The following is a 20,422-nucleotide window of genomic DNA, read 5'->3' as shown; positions in this document are numbered from 1 at the left end:
TCCTCATGTGGTTCCTCCAGCCAATCTGCGCATAAGCATTCACCATCAACCCGAAATAAGAACCAGCTCCCTGCACAGCATCAAGAGTTTCAGAATGGGAGTTCAGCGGTTCATTGGATGAAGCTGCATGCGTGAGGAGAAGGAGTCGGAGCAGGAGGAAGGTGGCTGGCATGAATTGACCAGACAGCAGGAGATGGGGCTGTGATGAATGAGGTAGGAGGTGTGTAAATGAGAGGAGGAAGGTAACCGGAAGAAAAGAGGGGCCTGTTGAAGATACGTTTAGAGGAGAGGAATGTTATGAAGAGGTATTAAAGAATTTGGAGGTGAAATTAAAGGAGGGCGCCGTGGAGAGACAGAAGTGTCAGGAGACGGAGAGGAAATGATACACGGAAAGGTGATCTCCTGGGAGGACAAGAGATTTCAGGGAGGTTGGAGGTGGTGGCATGTTAGGCCCTAAAATACAGAGTTAATAGAGGTGCAAAAGGCAAACTCCATGCCTGAAAAAGGTGGCCCTGAGGTGGGTGGAGAAATATTCGGATGGCAAAGCATCAACCAGGTGCAAAGTAAGTACCAGACAAGTGAGGGAGAGGAGAGAGGGAGAGTCAGAGAGAGGGAGAGAAAGGGAGGGAGGAGGGGGTGAAAGTAAACAGCAAGAGGTGGAAGGAGAAACCCCAAAAATAAGCATTGAAAAGGAGGTGTGACGGGAGATTGAGCCAAGGAGGTGTGACGGGAGGTTCGGTTGAGCTATGAGCATGTAATGTAGTGTTGAGGAGGTAGAAGAGGAGACAATCGGGGGTCCAGGAAACTTCCCCTTAGGCACGAGACAGTTGCAGTGAGGTAGACCAGAGCAGAGTTTTGAGAAACAGCGAGATCCTTAAGAAGGGGAGCAGAGGAAGATACCTTGATTGCACCTATATGGAAGCTCAGGTGACTAGCCTTTTGGAGGAAGCTCTGGGGTTCTTAACCAACTCTTGCTGCCGCCTCAGTCGAATGTTCATGTGCATGAGGTGCCTAGAGACAATTGTGGCAAGCCGGAAGGACTCGGACCAGAGGACATTGGTACACATAGTTTTATTTAAATTAAAAGAAAAAATGCCTTGCTGTGCCTATTGCTAAAGGGGATTCCCCTTCCTATTCAAACTAAACTAAGGTGCTTGTCTAAAGTCCAAAACAAAAATATAGCCCTTGGTCCAAACCTATCCACTAAACTGGCTCTACCACTTATCAAAACATAATAACGATGGAGACGTTCTTGCACTCTGTTCTCCATACAGGCTTTGCAGTTTTTCCAGGGCTCTTCCCTGGATCTTGATCCGATAGTATAGGTGGCCAAAGGTTCCTTTCAAGGCAAAACTGCTAATTTCGTCCGTTTTTTTATCACAAAGTTCCTTAATGATTCCCCAAAGATAGTATTAATCAAGTTCCTGAAATTACAACAAAACCAATGTTTATGTGGAGGGATGTTTCGCTGATCCTGTTCCACCAACTTGTCTGTTCTTTCCACACTACAACCAGTATCTGTTTTTTAAGTGTCCCAGTGTTATTTCCTGCTGGTATAACCCAAATTGACCTTTTAAAATTGACCTTTTGTCCTAATTGACCTAATTATCGAGGTCCTAATTGACCTTCTGCACTATTGACCTTTATATTATTTTAGTTATTTTATGTATGTATTGGGTTGGTTTTGTATTATAAATAAGATAAGGGGATTGGGTGGGGCGTTGCGGGGGGTTTCCCCGACATATATGTCCTAATTGACCTTTTAAATTAGGTTAATTCTCCTGAGGTCAATTTTCCTGAGGTCACTTGTGAAAAGGTCTATTAGTATACATCCTTCCTACTCACTCTGTTGGTACTTCCCTTGTAAATCGTTGGGGTCTCCTGACCCACTATTCTATTGAGTTCAACAGTGTTTTTGTAAACCTTCTTGGTTTTTGACACTCTGGTCCCTATCACTCTACTGGGTGGTGAGTCGTTCAGGCTCCCACCACCCCTTGTCTGCTTGAGCTCTCTTTTGCTCTTTTGTTCCCTTTGACCCTCTGCTGAGGTTATCAGTCCCCACTCGCTCGCTACTTCTCTTCTCATTCTCTCCCCTGTTCACTCGAGCAACCCGCGTACCAGTGGTGTGGCGGTCCTTACTCCAGGGAGGGTCAGTCTCTGTAGCTGTGGGGGCGCCATGCTTTGCTCGCTGCTCCTCGCAATTGGAAGTGGGTGGTCTTCCCCTTCCGCAGGCCTCGCCTATCTGGCTCTTGGCTTCAGAGCAGGGAATATCAGACTCTGCTCAACTCGGTACTCGGCTTCTCCTGACTGGCGCCGAACCTACCACATCTGATACATGGTTGTGCCTCCCGGTCTCTTCTGCTCTGCACAGCCTCGCACCCCGTGGCCTTTCAGGTCTCTTTCAGGGACGTATCGTGTTCCCCTCTGGCATTCACTCGCATCGGCAGTGCTGCTGGCTCTGCGCGGCTCCTCCCCTAGTACACTCTCATGTCAGGGAGTCGTCTTAACTCTAGGATTCTCCTCCTGTATTCCATGGTCTTTGGCCTTTTATTCGTCCTCCACTCCTCAGAAAGGACATGTTCTTAACGAGAAGTGTTCCAACAGGTAGGGGATTTAGCATTACTTTGTGCCAAGCACTGAGAGGTTGTGTCCCCTCTACCTCCCATATTTCTTGTCCCCTATAGGGGAGTCACTCTCAGTGAGGTGCCACTTTTCCCAAACCCCTAGAGAGGGTTTTGCTTAGCGGTCTCACCTCCCTTGCTTCAAAGGGGCTAGGGAAGAAAGGATACATTCCCTGGATTTGTTGCACAATGCAAATGGCAGCAGTGTGCAGTATAAATCTTAATAACATGTGGACCCAGAGACCGAAGCTAATGGGTTTCCCTTGAGACTAAGAAGAGAAGCAGAAGAAAAATGCATGGACAGAAGAGGAATACCAGAGACTTTCGTTGATCCGCAGCAACTGTTGGACACCAGCACATTTTGTTTTGGAATCTAGCTTCTAGAGACTTTGTGGGAATCAAGACACAGTATTATTGTATCAAAGGAGAAGCCATCCTGTACAGTTTTGGTGGGGACAATTAAAAACCCTTACACCATCTTGACAAAGCATAAACAACTTGAACTGTACTTTGTAGTATTTAGCGTTCATTGCAACTCTTTTATTGACATCTTGGTGTTTTTCACTTTTTAGTTTGACCCATTTTATTTTCCACTCAATAGTTTGATCTGTCACCTGTTGCGTAACAAAACAATAGTAGGAATTAACTTTTCCCATTGTGCTGTGCTGCACCCATTGATCCGTTCCTTGCAACCTACATGCCGACGTGCACTGCAGACTACACAGGAAGAAGCCGTCTGAAATCTTTTCATCCTTCGGCTATCCAGTTGTAATCCACAGACATATTTCTTGGTGTTCTCCGGAATCCCATAATACTGAGGTGCCATAAGGTGAAACGTTCCACAGAGTATTGTGTTGATTGCTTTCGCTGCGAGATAATGAGTATAGGGACCCCAGGGAATAATGATCACTGCAAAATGTTTTTAGAGTAGCTCAGAGCAGCGTCTCGTCGGAGAAGGTTGGCAAGAGAGGTGCATCACAGGAAATAACAAGCAGGGATTAAATGGTCACTGTAAGAAATCACTAGTGGAAAGAGCGTAAGAGAACAGGTGCATGAGTTATCGAGCCCACATTGGTTAAGGAGTACAGAAGATAAGGAGCAAGATACAACATTTGGAGGATGGGCCTGAGCCAAGGACTGCAGCGGAAGAATGGGCAAGGGGTACAAAAACAGGAGAGGAGAGAGGGTGGGGGACATAGTACATGGCGGAGGAAGCAAAGGAGAGTGTAAGGGGAAAGTGATACACTGGAAAATAAGGGCACAGCCAAATGGATCACAAATCGGACCTGGTGTGGCGACAGGGAAACATTGTATTCCGTTTCCCCAATCTATGCCAGAACTATGCTCCTGTCAAAACAGCAATACATTTTCTAGTTGCATATAGTAAGGATCTTTCAGCAGGAAATGTCCCCTTTGTGTGTCATGTTTGCATTGATGGTATGCCCATTATGATATTTTTTTGCTGGTATGTATTTTTTGTCTGAGCACAAACGCATGTTGGTGTTAAAGAATGTTGTGGAGTAAAAGATGATATTCCAGGACTGAGACTTATTCTTTCTTCAGTCCAGGTGTTAAGTTCTTGGGCTATTGTATTTCTTACAAAGGTATTCACTCTGATCTGAACTTTACACATGTTTTCTCCTTTCTTGGCAACACCTATATCCACTGAAGGGTTAGAGCGAGTACTTAGGGTTTTTCCAAGATCTTTCGACAACTGATCCTATATTTGTTCACTCTTATTCAATCTTTACAAAACCATTAACCAGAAACAACCTTCTTTTCTCAGGTGCAGCTCCAGAAATGTATCAAATACGTTTTGGGATTTAAAACTTGCTTCACTGAACCACCATTGCTTAGTCATATGGATACCAACTATCGCTTTTGGGCATGATGCAGACCTTATGGAACAAGATCACTAGAATCATAAATGTATCCTAGTGCTACTTTAAATCAATGCAGGTATCCTGCCTTTGTAAAGGAACTGTTGGAGTAACACCTTCATCACACCCCTATAGCCTATTCTGCTAATCCACATCCAACTAGTTTATTTGTTTTTATTTCAAGTTATTTACAAGTGTGTTTCCATAGGGACCACACCCTTATGATGTCCGCTACCAACTGCTTCAAAATGATCTAGACTTGCATTTTTTGTAACACTTGGAAAAAGGAATTCAAAAGTTCCATGGTGGCCAATAACCCACAAGTAATCTTTGCACACCATTAGTTGAACTCAGTTTGATTTTCATCACTTCCTAGCTTGGAACATTACACAGATGTTCCTCCTAAAGGTAAAGATGAAAGCCAAAATTAATTTGTTTCTGAGACTTACCCTGATTGGGACACCATGGACCCGGATGTCACACCATAAGCATTTTTGACAAAGTACCCTCAAGGTAGAGGTCAATGACAACTGTCTTCATTCCATTAAGGTAAGCGCCTTAGGAGAGACCTGATATCTTGACCTACAGATTTGACCAAAGCGGGAGGCAAAGGTTTGCTTCATCCATCACTAGGCCCTGATAATAGAAGCACTGATGAATGCAAAAAACATATACAGTCCTGATGAGCACTAACCCACCTGCTCTCTTCCCTGCCAATGGGAACCCACCAAAGCATTTAAACAACTATGCCATGAGCAACCCAGAAGCAGTATTCCAAAACTCTGCCCGATCCATTGCCTGCACCAGACCAGTTCCTTTCCAATATAATCTGTGACGTCCTCCAGATGGCGTCACTTCTCCCCAGATGGTCATCCCTTTCCATGAGACTAGGGAGGTGTGGCTGCTACCCAATAATCCCCTTAGGGGTGGTAACATGCAGGAGGACCTCATGGGTATGAACTCCCCTCCTGGGGATCAGAACGTGACTTTGGGACATGGCCCATTTAACTCCTGACTCCACAGGGTAATACCCACACCTTCTCTATTTAGGATACAGTCTGAAACCATGTGTTATTGTAAACTGTCAGTCAATCACGCTGTAATGAGTACAGGGATGAAGAAGGACCCAAGGACATTACAATCAAGTAAGAAGAGTGCTCGACCAGCTGTTGTCAATCTCATTGATGTTAGGCTGGGGCAGTCCCCGCTATTTTAAACCAAACGGCAAAGAAGGACTTTGTTCTGAATCCGGAAGGAGAACCCGGTGAGCAAGGACGCTTTCGAGAAGCCTGTGAGGTTCAAATTGAGATTCGGGAGAATGCAGCGAGGCAGCTCTCGCGTGTAGCAGAGACAAGAAGCGGGACACCCGAACTGTGTCTTGCCATTCGGCTGGGAGCCGCCGCACTTAAAGTAGATACATTGAGGGGTGGTGGCGGTGTGACCCGTCGTGGGTGGACCTTCGGTCCGGAACCTGCGCCGAGTCTACCAGCACAAGCGTGCCTGCGAAGAAAAGTGGAAGTAGAAGGTGGAAGAACAAACCTGTGGCCCCTAGCGAAACCGGTGAAGCATTCCCCAAGAGAAGGTTACAGGAATAAGTAGTCGGGGAGGCCGCTGGGAAAGTTTGAGACTGAGGAGAAGTAGTAGTAGTAGTAATAGTAGTAGAAGAGGAGAAAGTATTGTAGCACGTTGTGGGGCAATTTCCTGGCCTGTTTCACAAGATCGCAGTGCTGTAGAGTCAAGGAGGACTCTGGGATCCTTTTCATAGTCCCAGTGGGGGCAAGTTGAAGAAAGTAGAGTAGATGGAGAGCGGCAGAAGCCCTTAGAGGGAACTACAAGATTTGTTAAAGAATTTGAAGATAAGACTTGCAAAGAACTGAGGAGCACGCTAGAAGAAGGGAGTCATTCTCCTAGCCCCACCTGCAAATCGTGGAACTTTGTTTCTTTTTGAACTTGGGGAACTTTTCCTTTGTTTGTGAACCTTGGAACATTTCCTGAGCTTGGGAATGCTGCACCTTGAATGACTCATAGCCAGGAGAAGGGAGTCATTTTCCTGGGTTTACAAAGATTTCCTGACTGTCTGAGCTTTAGGTTGTTTGAGGTAGGGACACCACCTTTCAGAACATTGTAGCGAGAGTTGGATCCTGCCCAACTGACGTCCATTGGGGGGCCCTTAAATTTACCAAACTGACCACGAGAGCTTCCAACCCCACAGTAGCAACTCCTGAGTCCATTGGATTTCATTTGTGTACTAGTCAGAACATTGTAGTGGATGTGGGGGGAACGTCAACTAATACCCACAGGGTTCATCTTGTCCCCACCAAAAGGCACCTATGTCGGGCTAGTATTGTAGTCTGGTTTAGCCTGGAGACTTGGTCTGGATGTGGTAGCTGGAGTAATCGACCCAGAGTATCGGGGAGATATAAAGATTCTGTTCCATAATAATGGAAAGAAAGCCTACCATGTAAAGTTTGGGTAGGAAATCGCACAGGGTATATTGGAGGCTGCACGTTTTCCCAAACCCCTGGAGATATAGGAACATGACATCACAGAGAGAGGTGACAAGGGTTTTGGGGAAGCTGCCAAACCTCTCCCCATTTAAACTAACCCAAGGAAAACAAAAGATGCATCTGTTGCTGCAGAAATGCTTGGACTGGTGGATGATGATACAGAAGTAATGCCAGACCTTGTGTTTGCACAACAGACTGACCCCTATCAGCCAGTGCTTTCCAACAGGCCGCTACTGAAGTAGAAGGTGGAGAAAAAGGATGCTTCTTCTTTATGAAAAAAGTGTGTAGAGGAGATACTACAGTTGAGGGTGTCTTGATAACTAAATTGGTGGTTCCTCAGTGTCGCTGCTGCATTGTCGTGGCGATGGCACATGCCCATCTGATCTCCAGTCACCTGGGCCTGACTAAAACCCAGAACCAGATAATACCAAGGTTCGGCAGGCCGGGTGTACATATGGATGCTAAGAACATCGTTGCCAAATGCCCACTTTGTCAGAAGATAACCAATGCCAATCTCCCTCCTGCCCCATTACAGCCTCTTCTGATTATCGAGACCCCTTTCTCGGGGATAGGAATGGATATTGTTGGCCCTTTGGAACAATCCCAATTAGGAAACTGGTACATCTTGGTAATCGTTGATAATGCACTCCGTTACCCTGAAACCTTTCCCATGAAGAGTTATACCTCTAAACAAATACTGAAGTATTTGATCCCTTTCTTGTCCTGGGTGTGGTTTCCCAAAGAAATTCTTACTGATCAGGGAGTACGTTTATGTCAGAAATTATGGCAGAAGTGGAACAAATCCTCCACGTTGCCACATTATACATCTCTGTGTACCACCCATAGACGGATGAGTTGGTGGAGTGATTTAATCAAGTCCTAAGGAAGATTTTTAAAAAGTTGGTCATGGCTGAAACTGGCATATAATGGTGCCCTGGGCCCTTTTTGTCATCTGTAAATCCCCCCAAGCTGCTTTGGGTTTCTCCACTTTCGAACTCTTGTATAGTGGCAAATCTAGAGACGTCCTGGATGTGCTCAGCGAAACCTGCGAGGAACATGAGGGAGCTGATCTCCCATTATCGCAGACGGCCCGATGTCTAAAGGAACACATGACCATGTGCAGAAACATCTACAAAATGCACATGGAGCTCAAAAGGCATATTATGATAAAGCTGTGAAAAGGTCTTTTTCTATAGGTCAAAAGGTTCTTGTATTGCTACACATTTCTGAACATAAGATGACTTCAGAGTGGCATGGTCCTTATGAGGTATTGGAATAAACTGTCCCATTTAACTATCGAGAGTCACAGCCTGACAAAGTCGCTAAGATTCAGATTTATCATATTGATTAACTAAAAGAGTGAAAGGAGGAACAGTTGAGTGTACTTCAGTGGTTATGGATGTTCTCTTGTCTGAGTGGACCATGGAGTATAATCTAATACCACCTGAATTACCTCCTGAACAAATGCAAGATATACAGGATCTACTTGACCAATTTCCTGATGTATGAATTAAGGAAGCGGGGTGGGTAAAAAGTCTCTTAACATCATATCTGCACTCCCTCTGGAATTTTAATTTATAACCTTGCAGAATCCCCAAGTCAAGAAAGGAAATTCTCAAGGATGTGATGAAATTGTTGGCGGTGTAAATCATAGAGCCACCTGAAAGCTCATGTCATCGCCAAAAGTCTTATGCGCAACACCATTTTGCATACATTTTAGAAAATTAAACACAATATCCCAGTTTGACAATTATCCGATGGCTAAGATTGACTATCTTATTGACAGACTAGAATCCACTGTTTTCATTTCCACGATTGATCGGACTAATGGCTATTGACAGGTGCCATTAAACCCTTCCGACAAAGAAAAAATAGCCGCCTTCACTCTTAGAGGATTATTACAATTCAAAGTTCTACCTTTTAGACTCCATGGCGCCCCAGCAGCTTTCCAATGACTTATAGAAAAGATATTGTGCCCCTTTTCCCACTTCTGCAAAGCATCTCTTGATGATATCCTGATCTATAGTCGAACCTGGGAGGAACATCTATGTCACCTGCATGAGACTGTAAGAGCCCTAAGGCAGGCAGGGTTGACAGCCAACCCAAAGAAATGCCACTTGGCCCAGTCGACAGTGAGATGCTTGTTTTTTGTTTTTGTAGGGAACAGCTTGGAAAGAACTCAGGTTGAGAAAATTAAGGCTGTTAGTAAAACTCCACCCCCTAAGACCAAGAAGTACTTGAGAGCATTTTTGGCCCTTATTAGCTATTAGCATTTGATCCCAAATCACTCCAGTATAACACCTTGCCTGACCGATAAGCTAAGGAATGCTGAACCCCAGAAACTATGCTGGGAAAAACGAGACCAGGCCAGTTTTGACTTAAAGTACCCAACTTCAACAAATAATTTGTTTTGCAGATGGATGCCTCTAAGGCGGTCTTGGGGTAGTCCTTTCGCAGGAGTATGATGGGGTGGTCCTTTAAACGAGTAGAAAACTATTTTTCTGTGAAATAAATTGTCACAATAGAATTGGAGGCCCTTGCCATAAAGTGGGCTGCAAGACATCTGCAATATTACCGCACTGGTTGCCAATTAAATCTAGTGACGGATCACTCCCCCGTAACCTTGCTCAGTCTATGGAAAGACACTAACCCGCTCATTATGCGCTGGTATTTAGAACTACAACCATTTTGCTTTCATGTTGAGCATAGGAAGGACAAAGAACGGGGATATGTGGATTTCTTGTCTCGGTTTCCAAAGGGATTGGATGGGTAAGTCGAAGGCTTAAGGGGGGAAAGGGTATGTGACGATCCTCCAGATGGCGTCACTTCTCCCCAGAGGAGAGCCACTTTCCATGAGGCTAGGCATTTGTGGCTGCTAATCTCCTAGTGGTGGTAACATGCAGGAGGACCTCATAGGGGAAGAACTCCCCTCCTGGGGATAAGGACGTGAGTCCGGGCCCTGGCCCCTTTTAACTCCAACCCCATAGGGTAATAACATCCAAACCTTCCCTCCCTAGGATACAGGTTGAAACCATGTTTTCTTATAAACTGTCAGACCATCTTGCTGTAATGAGTACAGGGACGAATAAGAACCCGAGCAGTTCCAATCAAGTAGAAGAACAAGTTACTTCTTACCTTGTAACGTTCTTTCGACGGGATGTTCCTCCGACGTATTCCTCATCTTAGATATATCCTTCCAGCTCTGCTGGCCTCGGAAATTTTTTTTCTCTAGAGGGCGCTGCGCGTCGACGTCTCTCGAGTCGATGTCCTTCGGCAGCCGCCGTATCGACGCTCGACGTCATCCTGCCTATAAAGGCCGCGCGCAGCGTCCGTTGCTCAGTTCCGTTTTGTAGCCCACAGTATAACTGTCTGGACTAGACTAATCACCCTGAAGGAGCGTAAGCTGCAACAACAAGGGAAGTAGAACTGCGGGGATGGATGGGAGGGTCGATAAGGAATACGTCGGAGGAACATCCCGTCGAAAGAACGTTACAAGGTAAGAAGTAACTTGTTCTTTGAAGGGATTGTGTCCTCCGACGTATTCCTCATCTTAGATAGGCTCCCATAGCAGTATTCTATATTCGGAGGAGGAGTACTGACTTCACGCTGTCTTCTATTGATGAATAGAATGCAGTACAGCCCTTCCAAACCTAGTCTCTTGACTAGAGGAGGAATCCAGATTGTAAAAACGTGTAAAGGTATGGACAGACGACCATGTAGCGGCCGCACATTTGTCTTTAATCGGCACGCCTCTTTTGAGGGCCGATGAAGCTGCAATACCTCTGGTCGAATGAGCCCTAAGGTTTTGAGGGGGCTCTTTCCCTGCCAGTTTATAACATTCCAGAATGGCTAGAATGATCCATCTGGAAATGGTCTGCTTAGTTATTGGTAACCCCAGCTTGTGACCTGCGTAACCTACAAACAGCTGGTCTGCCTGTCTTATCCTGGCTAGTCTACTATTGTAAAAACTTAAAACCCTCCTAGGGTCTAGTCTGTGTAACCTCTCTTCCTCTTTCCCCGGGTGAGGAGGAGGATAGAAAGATGGTAGGGTAATCTTCTGAGAGATATGGAATTCAGAAACTACCTTTGGGAGGAAATTAGGCTTCACTTGCAGGACAACTTTGTCTTTGTGAAAGATTGTATGAGGGGGTTTACAAGAAAGAGCTTGTAATTCGCTCACCCTTCTAGCAGATGTAAGTGCTATTAATAAAACAGTTTTAAGGGTAAGGAATCTTAACGAACAAGAATGGAGAGGTTCGAAAGGTGTACCATTCAGGAAAGTTAGTACTAAGTTTAAATCCCATAGGGGAACTTGGAATGGTCTTGGGGGATAAACATTGGTTAACCCCTTTAGAAACTGTATTACCAAGGGTAATTTGAAATAGGATGGTTCCTCCGCAGTACGCTTAAAGATAGATAGCGCTGCGAGATAGCCCTTAATGGTGCCAACTTGAAGGCCTGAATTTGCCAAATATAGTAGGAAGGACAAAACCATTGGTGTACCACATGAAAATGGGTCGATATTCTGTTCTCTACACCAGCTGCAAAATCTGTTCCAACGGCAGCGGTATAAAGACTTTGCTGCTGGCCTCCTTGCCGAAAGCAACACCTCCATAACATCATCAGGGAGGTCCCAATCCTTGTACCTCAGCCGTTCAGAAGCCAAGCGTGAAGGTTGAGGGTTTTGATGTCTGGATGGAGAACCTGACCTCCCTTCTGTGAGAGTAGGTTCTCTCTGAGAGGAAGTCGAATTGGAGGGCAGATGGACAAGTCTAGAAGGTCCGGGTACCACGTTCTCCTGGCCCAATCCGGGGCAATTAGGATCATGGTTCGCCGGAATCTTCTCAACCTCCTGATCATTTGAGGAATGACAGGGACCGGTGGGAACGCGTACAGAAGCGGAAACTCCCAGTCCACTATGAACGCGTCTCCCAGAGCTCCTCTCGGAGGAAATTCCCTTGAGCAGAACAGGTCGCATTTCCTGTTTAGGCTGGTGGCGAACAGATCTACCTGAGGGGTTCCCCAAAGGGCGAAGATCTCTTGAAGGACTTCCTGAGCTAGCTCCCACTCGTGGGAGAATGTGTTCTGCCTGCTCAGAGCGTCCGCTGTCAAGTTCTTCTCTCCGGCTAGGTGAACTGCCGATAGAGAGATTCCTTCTTGGATTGCCCAAAACCAGAGCTGCATCGCCTCTCTGCACAGGGGTAGTGATCCTACGCCTCCTCTTTTGTTGAGGTAATGCATGGCCACCGTGTTGTCCGTCATTATCAGGACGTTCTTCCCTTGTACAGCTGGCAGGAAAGCCTTCAACGCAAGTCTGATGGCTCTCAGCTCTAACAGGTTGATGTGTAGTCTGGACTCCGATGGAGACCAACGGCCGCTGATGGTCAAGTCGTTGGCGTGGGCTCCCCACCCCGTGAGTGAGGCATCTGTGACTACTGTTATCTCCGGCCAGGGTTGCCAAAACTGTTCTCCTTTCAGAATGTTCTCCTGACAGGCCCACCACTGAAGGTCTCGAGCCACCCTGCCGGGAACCTGAAGAAGATCTGTCATTCTCCCTGAGAATTGTGACCACTGAGTCCTCAGTGCCCACTGGAGGGATCTCATTCTCAGGCGAGCCTCTGGCACAAGGAAAATGCAGGATGCCATGAGGCCTAGCAACCTCAAAAAGTCGAAGGCTGGGAGACGTTGGGCATGTTGGAACTTGGTAACCATCTGTAGAATATCTTGAGCCCTCACCTCTGGTGGCGAGGCTTTTCCCAGGGAAGTATCCAGGATCGCTCCTATGAACTGGAGTCTCTGCGATGGTATCATTTGAGACTTCTTTAAATTGAGGGAGAAGCCCAGTTTGTGAAGGGAGTAGCACACGTGATTTAGCTGGATCTGAGCTTGCTCCGGAGAAACCGCCCTGATCAGCCAATCGTCCAGGTAGGGGTAGACGTGAATCCCTTCCCTCCTTAGACTTGCAGCCACTACCGACATTAACTTGGTGAAGACCCTCGGGGCGGAGGTCAGCCCAAATGGCAGTACTTGAAATTGATAGTGAGAGTTGCCAATTGCGAACCTCAGGTATTTCCTGTGTTTGAGATGGATAGGCACATGGAAATAAGCGTCCTGAAAGTCCAGAGATACCAACCAGTCCTGAAACTGAAGGGCCTGGAGGATCTGAGAAAGAGTGACCATCTTGAATTTGTCTTTCCTGAGGAATTTGTTCAATTCTCGCAAGTCCAAGATGGGTCTCAGTCCTCCGTCTTTCTTCGGAATGAGAAAGTAAGGGGAGTACCAGCCCTTGTTCCTCTCCGCTACAGGTACCGGTTCTATGGCACCTTTCTCTAGCAGGTCCAAAATTTCCTGCAAGAGGAGCGGATCTGGAGCTTTCTGAGAGCTGATCCCCGGTGGATGACTCTGAGGTATACGTAGGAAAGGCAGGCAGTAACCTTGGGCGACTGTTTCCAATGCCCAAGCATCTGACGTGATAGCCTGCCATGCCGTCAGATGTTGAGTCAACCTGCCTCCTACAGGTGTCCTGTGAGGGGAGTCCTCAGAGTGGTTTTGGGGCGGCTGATGCAGATGCCGATGGTAAAGAGGCACCTGTTGTTGCTGCGGCTTTAGAATATCTACCCCGTCCACCTCGGGTAGTTCTTCTTTGACCCCTTTGAGCCGGTCGTCCTCCAACCCAACTCTAACACGGCCCCCGGCGAAACTGGTGAATCATTTACTGAGAGAAGGTAACACAAATTAGAGTATGTCTGGGAGGGGGATGGGAATGTTTGAGACTGTGAGTCAAGAAACAGAAGAAGTAGAAGAGAAACTAGTGAAGCACATCATGAGGCAAATCCCTGGCCAGTTCCACAAGAGTGTGGTACTGGAGAGTCGAGGAAGACTCTGGGAGCTTCTTCATTGTCCCACTGGGGGCAAGTTGAAGAAAGTAGAGAAAGGTGAAAGCGAAAAAAGCCCTTGGAGGGAACTGCAAGATTTGTTAAAGAAGTTGAAGATAAGATAGCCTAGAAGAGGCTTACACAAAGAACTGGGGAGCACACTATGTGAATTGAGTCATTCCCCTAGCCCAACTGGAAATCGTGTAACTTTGTTTTTGAACTTGGGAACTCTTCCTTTGTGAACCTTGGAACATTTCCTGAACATGGAAATGCTAAACCTTGAAAGACTCATACCCAGGAGAAGGAAGTCATTCTCCTGGGTTTTAGAAATAACTTTTTTTCTTACATTAGTATTTGTGTTTAAGTGGTAGGGATAGAATGGCAGTTTGGACTAGGAATATTTGATTTGGACTACGCAGACTTCCTGACGGCCAGAGTTTTAGTTTGAGGTATGGAAACTACATCTATAGATACGTTTGTTTATTCTATATGTAGCGTTATATTGAGTGAATACCCATAACCTGGGGAGTCCACCCCCCCCCCCCAGCCCTCAATCAAGGAGCCCTACAATACTTTGCTTACGTTTTCTTTTTAGCGCTGGCCCTATTGAAGACTCGTATAGAGCCACACAAATCCCCCCACCTCCCATGCTCACAGTGAGCCAAGAACCAGGCCGGGGTATATAAAGAATGTATAGATATTCTTTGAGCATTGTATTATTGCATTATATTTTATTGTTGATGTAAAATATCAAATGCATAAATAGTTTTGGAGAAAAAAAAATGTATATTTATTTTAATTATAAGACCAATTAATAATTTTGTTTAATTATACACGCCACCTTCTTTGTGGCAGAAAACACTGATTCAATTACCAAACACACTTTTTATACTTTTACTTCGAGGGGATTGTCCTCCGACGTATTCCACATCTCTGACAGGTAATGACCACAGCTTGTGCTGCTTCGGAAAATTTTCTGCAGAGGGCGTCCTGCGTCGGTGACGTCAATCCATTGTCCCTCGAAGGCCTGCGTCAGAGTCAAGGTCACCGGATGTTCTATATAGGACACACGGCGGCCGTAGCCTGTTCAATTTTTTCCGAACAAAAGTGTTTGCTTCGGAATCTCGCCGCACTCGATTATTTTCTTCGAAAGCGACGTCTTCACCTTCCTCTGCGACCCCGAAGTCAGGCTTTAAAAAATGTCAGGATTGCGGTTTGAAAATGTCCATCACGGACCCACACGACATCTGCCTCTGGTGCCTCAGCGAGAGCCACGCCACGACGACTGCGATGATTGCCAGTCCCTTACGTCTAAGGCCTTGCGGGAACATAAGAAGAAATTGAAGGTAGGTAGGGTGTTAAGCCCCATACGTCGAAATCCGCTGGGCTTTCGACTGATAACTCTAGGGGTGACTCCGCGTCTGCGAAAGTCCAGGGGGGGTCTCGGTCTCTGAGTGGTTCCCGCCATTCCTCTGCCTCTTGGAGGCATTCTAGGAAGCGCCATCACCGGTCGCCTTCCCATCCTCGTCGGAGGACTCCGCTAGATGGTTGACTTGTCCCACCAAGTCTTTGTCGCCGGCCAAATGGGATGCATTCCGCCAGCAGATGGCGATTTTCGAATCGCAAGGCACAGATCTGGCTGCGCCTTCGAAAGGAGCCGGCAGGGAACGGGCTCGGTTCACCACTGGCACGCCTTCGGGCACGGGCGGTCGGCGCGATCATCGGGAGCCGTTGAGGTCCCGCTCGGACAAGGAAGATCGCCATAGCCGTGCCAGATCCAGGTCCCGGTCCTCGATGCCATCGAGACCATTGGAACCTGTGAAGCCCTCAAAGAAGTCTTTCACAGCATCGGCGCCGTGTCCATCGAGGGACACTCTGATGGCTCCGCCCTCAAAGAAGTTGTCGACGCCGCTACCCTCGGCGCCCTCAACGCAGTTGGTGGAGGATTTGCCAGAGGTGCCCCTGAGAGCTGTGGAACCTCCGAGGAAGGCTCCCAGTAAGTTAGTGAGGCCTGTTTTTGAGCCCTACTCTGTTCCTCCTCCCAGATTGGATTTGTTCCAACCCTTGGAGTATATTTCAGAGGTGGATGGAAGGGTCTGATGGGATCGTTGTGCCTCCTGAAGTCCCTGATGACCTTTTGTCTGGGCACAGTCAGATGGAGGAACTCGTCAGTCTTTGGATGATGCCAGTGGTCTTGACACCTCTCCGGAGGTGGAGTTTGGCAGGCCTGAGCCTGGGACGCATGCCAAATCCTCCTATAGGCATCTCATGTCTAGGATGACTGAATACTTGGGGTGGTCTGCTCCACCTGTTGATTTTGATCAGGATGATCTGACGGACATCCTAGACCAAGGTCCACCCACTGACCCGGTGTTGCCATTTCACATGGCTTTGCAGAGGAGGGTGGCGGCGGCTTCCACTGCTCCGGAGAGTCTCCCGGCAGTTAACAAGTTGCTTCTGAAAAAATACCGCTCTGCCAGTAGTTACCCCTGCTACTTGTTGACGCACACCTACTCCGGAGAGTTTGGTGGTGCAGGCGGCTACGGCCCCCGCGAAGCAGGCTGCATACCCTACCATCCCTCCTGATAGGGACGACAAACGCTTTGATGCTTGGGCGAAGAAGGAATTTTCTTCTGGGGGTATGGCTTTGAAGCCAGCCAGCTCTGTTTGTGCGTTGGCGAGATTCACTCAAACTCTGTGGAACTGTGCATCTTTGGCGGCTGAGCATATTCCCGAAGGGGAAGAACAGGATGGTTTTCTAGCCCTTGTTCAAGGATGCCATGTGAGAATCCGTTCAGTCGGGTTTGGACACAGCAGACTGTGTCATCCGGTCCATGGCTTGCGAGCACCGTGATAGGCAGGTTTGCGTGGTTACGTAAGTCGGGGTTTGCTTCTGACGTGCAATCCCGACTTCTGAACATGCCCTTTGATGGAGTTCATCTGTTTGGCAGAAAGGCTGACGAGAGCCTTGAGAGGCTGCAGACCTCCAAAGCTGCAGCAAAGTCTTTGAGCGTTGCAGTACGCCAACCTCTGCATCTTTGTCGTAGGGGACAGCAATCGAGGGGAGGTTCCTTTCGGTACTACTCTACCATTGGTAGATCGAGAGGAGCTGCCAGTCAAAGGGGCCACCGTAGGAGTACCAGAGGTGGAAAGCAAGGTGCTCAAGGTTCCAAAGCCGCTCGGGCAGTTGCCTCTTTGCCCTCAGGCACTGCCGCGTCCGCTCAATCATGAGGCCATGTCCCATGGTTCGCCGGTTGGGGAGAGACTTGCGCAGCATCTTGGAGAATGGCGAGCCATTACTTCAGATGTGTAGGTTCTGGAGATCATAGCCCACGGCTACTGTCTTCCCTTCTGGCAGAGGCCTCACGACAATCCACCGGGGAAGCTCTTTGAAGAGTCCGGATCCGCTCTTTGCGCAGGAAATCCTATCCCTGCTGGAGAAAGGTGCCAAAGAACTGGTGCCTGTAGCGGAGAGGAACAAGGGATGGTATTCCCCTTTTGATCCTGAAAAAAATAAATGGGGAATTGAGACCCATCATGGACTTGCGTTGGTTGAACAAGCTCCTCAGGAAGGACAAGTTCAAGATGGTTACTCTTTCTGAAGTCCTCTAGGCACTTCAACTTCAGGATTGGTTGGTGTCTCTAGACCTCAAGGATGCTTACTTTCATGTGCCGATTCATCCCAAGCACAGGACGTACCTGAGGTTCGCGATTGGCGACTCGCATTTTCAGTTTCGGGTCTTGCCGTTCGGATTGACCTCTGCCCGAGGATCTTCACCAAGCTGATGCTGTTGGTTGCAGCGTATCTCGGGAAAGGGGGGGGATTCACGTCTACCCCTACCTGGATGATTGGTTGATCAGGGCGCGCTCTCCCGAGCAAACCCTGGATCATCTGTCCGTCACCTGCCATTCCCTTCACAAGCTGGGCTTCTCCCTCTACTTAAAGAAGTCACATTTGACACCTACCCAACGGCTCCAATACATCGGCGCAGTGCTTGACAAATCCCTGGGGCAGTGTTTGCTTCCCCAGGTGAGGGCTCATCACATTCTGCAGATGGTGGACAAGTTTCAACGTGCCCAGAGTCTCCCAGCGTTCGGGTTCTTGAGGTTGCTCGGCCTCATGGCATCCTGCATTTTACTGGTGCCAGAGGCCAGGCTGCAGATGAGATCTCTACAGTGGGCTCTCAAGATGCAGTGGTCGCAGTTCTCCGGCAGGATGTTGGATCCTGTTCAGATTCCGACCTCGGTCGCCTAGGATCTTCTATGGTGGGCTGTCGAAGGCAATCTGGTGAAGGGAGCACCATTTTGGCAACCATGGCCGGAGGTGACAATCGTATCGGACGCATCCCTCAGGGGTTGGGGAGCTCATGCCAACAAGTTGACAGCCAGTGGTCATTGGTGTCCGTCGGAGTCCAGACTCCACATTAATCTGTTAGAGTGAAGGGCCGTCAGGCTAGCCCTGAAGGCTTTTCTGCTGTCTGTGCGGGGAAAGAATGTCCTGATTATGACGGACAATACAGTGGCCATGCACTACCTCAACAAAGAAAGGGGGTGGGGGGCAGGGTCACTCCCGTTGTGCAGGAAGGCGATGCAGCTCTGGTTCTGGGCCATCCAGCAGGAAATTTTGATCTCTGCAGTTTATCTGGCCGGAGACGAAAATGCAGCAGCGGACGCTCTGAGCAGACAGAGCATGGTCTCTCGCGAGTGTGAATTGGCTCAGCAAGTTCTTTTGGAGATCTTCGCCCTTTGGGGAACCCCACAATGGATCTCTTCGCCACCAGTGTCAACCGGAAGTGCGATAGATTCTCCTTGCGGGAATTTCCTCCAAGAGGAGCCTTGGGGGACGCGTTCGTAGTGGAGTGGTCCTTCCCACTGCTGTACGCGTGTTGCAGAGGTTACGGAGGTTCGGTTCCTGAATGATCCTCATTGCTCTGGCATGGGCCAGGAGAGTGTGGTACCTGGACCTTCTCGACATGTTCATCTGCCTTCCACGCCGTCTTCCCTATCGAGACGATCTGCTCTCACGGGGGGGAGGGTCGGATTCTCCATCCAGAGGTCAAGTCTCTCAACCTTTAGGTTTGGTTCCTGAAAGGTTGAGGTACAAGGATTGGGACCTCCCCGAAGACGTGATGGAGGTGTTGCTCTCGGCCTAAAGGCCTGCAATGAAATCTCTGTATCATTGCCGTTGGAGAAAGTTCTTGGCACCTGCAAGATGAAATGCTTTTTTGAAAATAAGCAACTCCAGGACCTAGATGGTTACAGGTCCACAAGACCGCCAATTTGACGCCCATGATCTCCACATGGGCTATGCTTTACACTTAGTTATTTGTGTACCTTTCCCTTACGGGTTAGGTTTTGTACTTTCAATTTAGTAAGCACTGAAGAGCCCGTATGGGTCATGTTTTGTACTTCCAATTCACTTATGTACTGAAGAAGATTTGAATTTCTGATTTTACTAGCTCTTTATGTTTAGATTATCGAATTTTGTCATATGTTTATTTATAAATGTCTTTTTTGATGTGTTTTGAACTTAATACAAACCATGTATATCCACAGCCTTCGATGTTTGTGAGTTTCCTTTTTTTCCCCTTTTTTCTTTCTGGACAATTTCATGGGTTACAAATTTAGGGATTTAATCCATTAGTACCAATATACCAGGTTCCCCAATTCTAATTACATATTTTGTTCCATTTATTGACAGAAATTGGGTATGAACCTGGGTAGTAGCAGTTCTACTTCCTTTTTTTGGTTTTGGAGAAAGTTCTGTGACTGATGCAGGGTACAGAATGTGGATCCTTTCCAATGTTCCATTCCTTTTGGTTTTGTCCTTTTTGCTTTCTTTAGCCCAAAAGGCCCTGCAAGTGGGTACCATTAAGGGTTACCTGGCGGCGCTGTCTATATTTAAGCGCTCGTCTGAGGAATGTTCTTATTTTAAGATTCCTTTGATTTCTCAGTTTCTGAAAGGGATAACTAATGTATTTCCACCGTCGCCTATCCAGGTGCCGGGTTGGGATTTGAATTTGGTTTTAAAGTTCCTTATTGGAGCTCCGTTTGAGCCCTTACATTCTTGTCCGTTGCGACTGTTGTCCTTTAAAACTGTATTTTTAGTTGCGGTTACTTCTGCATGCAGAGTGTGAGTTGCAGGCACTTTCCGCCAAGCCACCCTTTACGGTTTTCCATAAGGACAGGTTTGTCCTGAGGGTATGGCCTTATTTTATTACGAAGGTTGTGTCGGAATTTCATTTGAGCCAGAAGGTGATTCTTCTGGCGTTTTATCCTCCTCCACATCCTGGTAAGGAAGAGGAGAGGCTCCATGGGCTGGATCCTAGGAGAGCTTTAAGTTTCTATCTCTCACGGATGTCCCGGGTCAGAGTGGACGATCAGCTCTTTGTTGGTTATGCTGGAAGGCGTTTGGGTCAGGCTGTTTCCAAGCAGACCTTGTCCAGATGGATCATTTTAACGATCTCTGAGTGTTACCGTTTGGCGGGAATGGACCCTCCAGTAGGCTTACGGGCTCACTCTACTAGGGGTGTGGCTGC

General features: G+C 47.5%; 1 protein-coding gene across 7 annotated transcripts in view; it reads left to right on the top strand.

Annotated features, from left to right (window-relative positions):
- Positions 1-20,422, top strand: part of USP21 (ubiquitin specific peptidase 21) — a 1,008,218-nt gene that overhangs the window by 70,185 nt on the left and 917,611 nt on the right. The window lies entirely within an intron of this gene.

This window comes from Ambystoma mexicanum, chromosome 1p, assembly GCF_040938575.1.
Source record: "Ambystoma mexicanum isolate Mex_15411 chromosome 1p, UKY_AmexF1_1, whole genome shotgun sequence".
Lineage (NCBI taxonomy): Eukaryota > Metazoa > Chordata > Amphibia > Caudata > Ambystomatidae > Ambystoma > Ambystoma mexicanum.
Note: the sequence above shows the minus strand (reverse complement) of the source record. Positions and strands in the feature narration are given on the sequence as shown.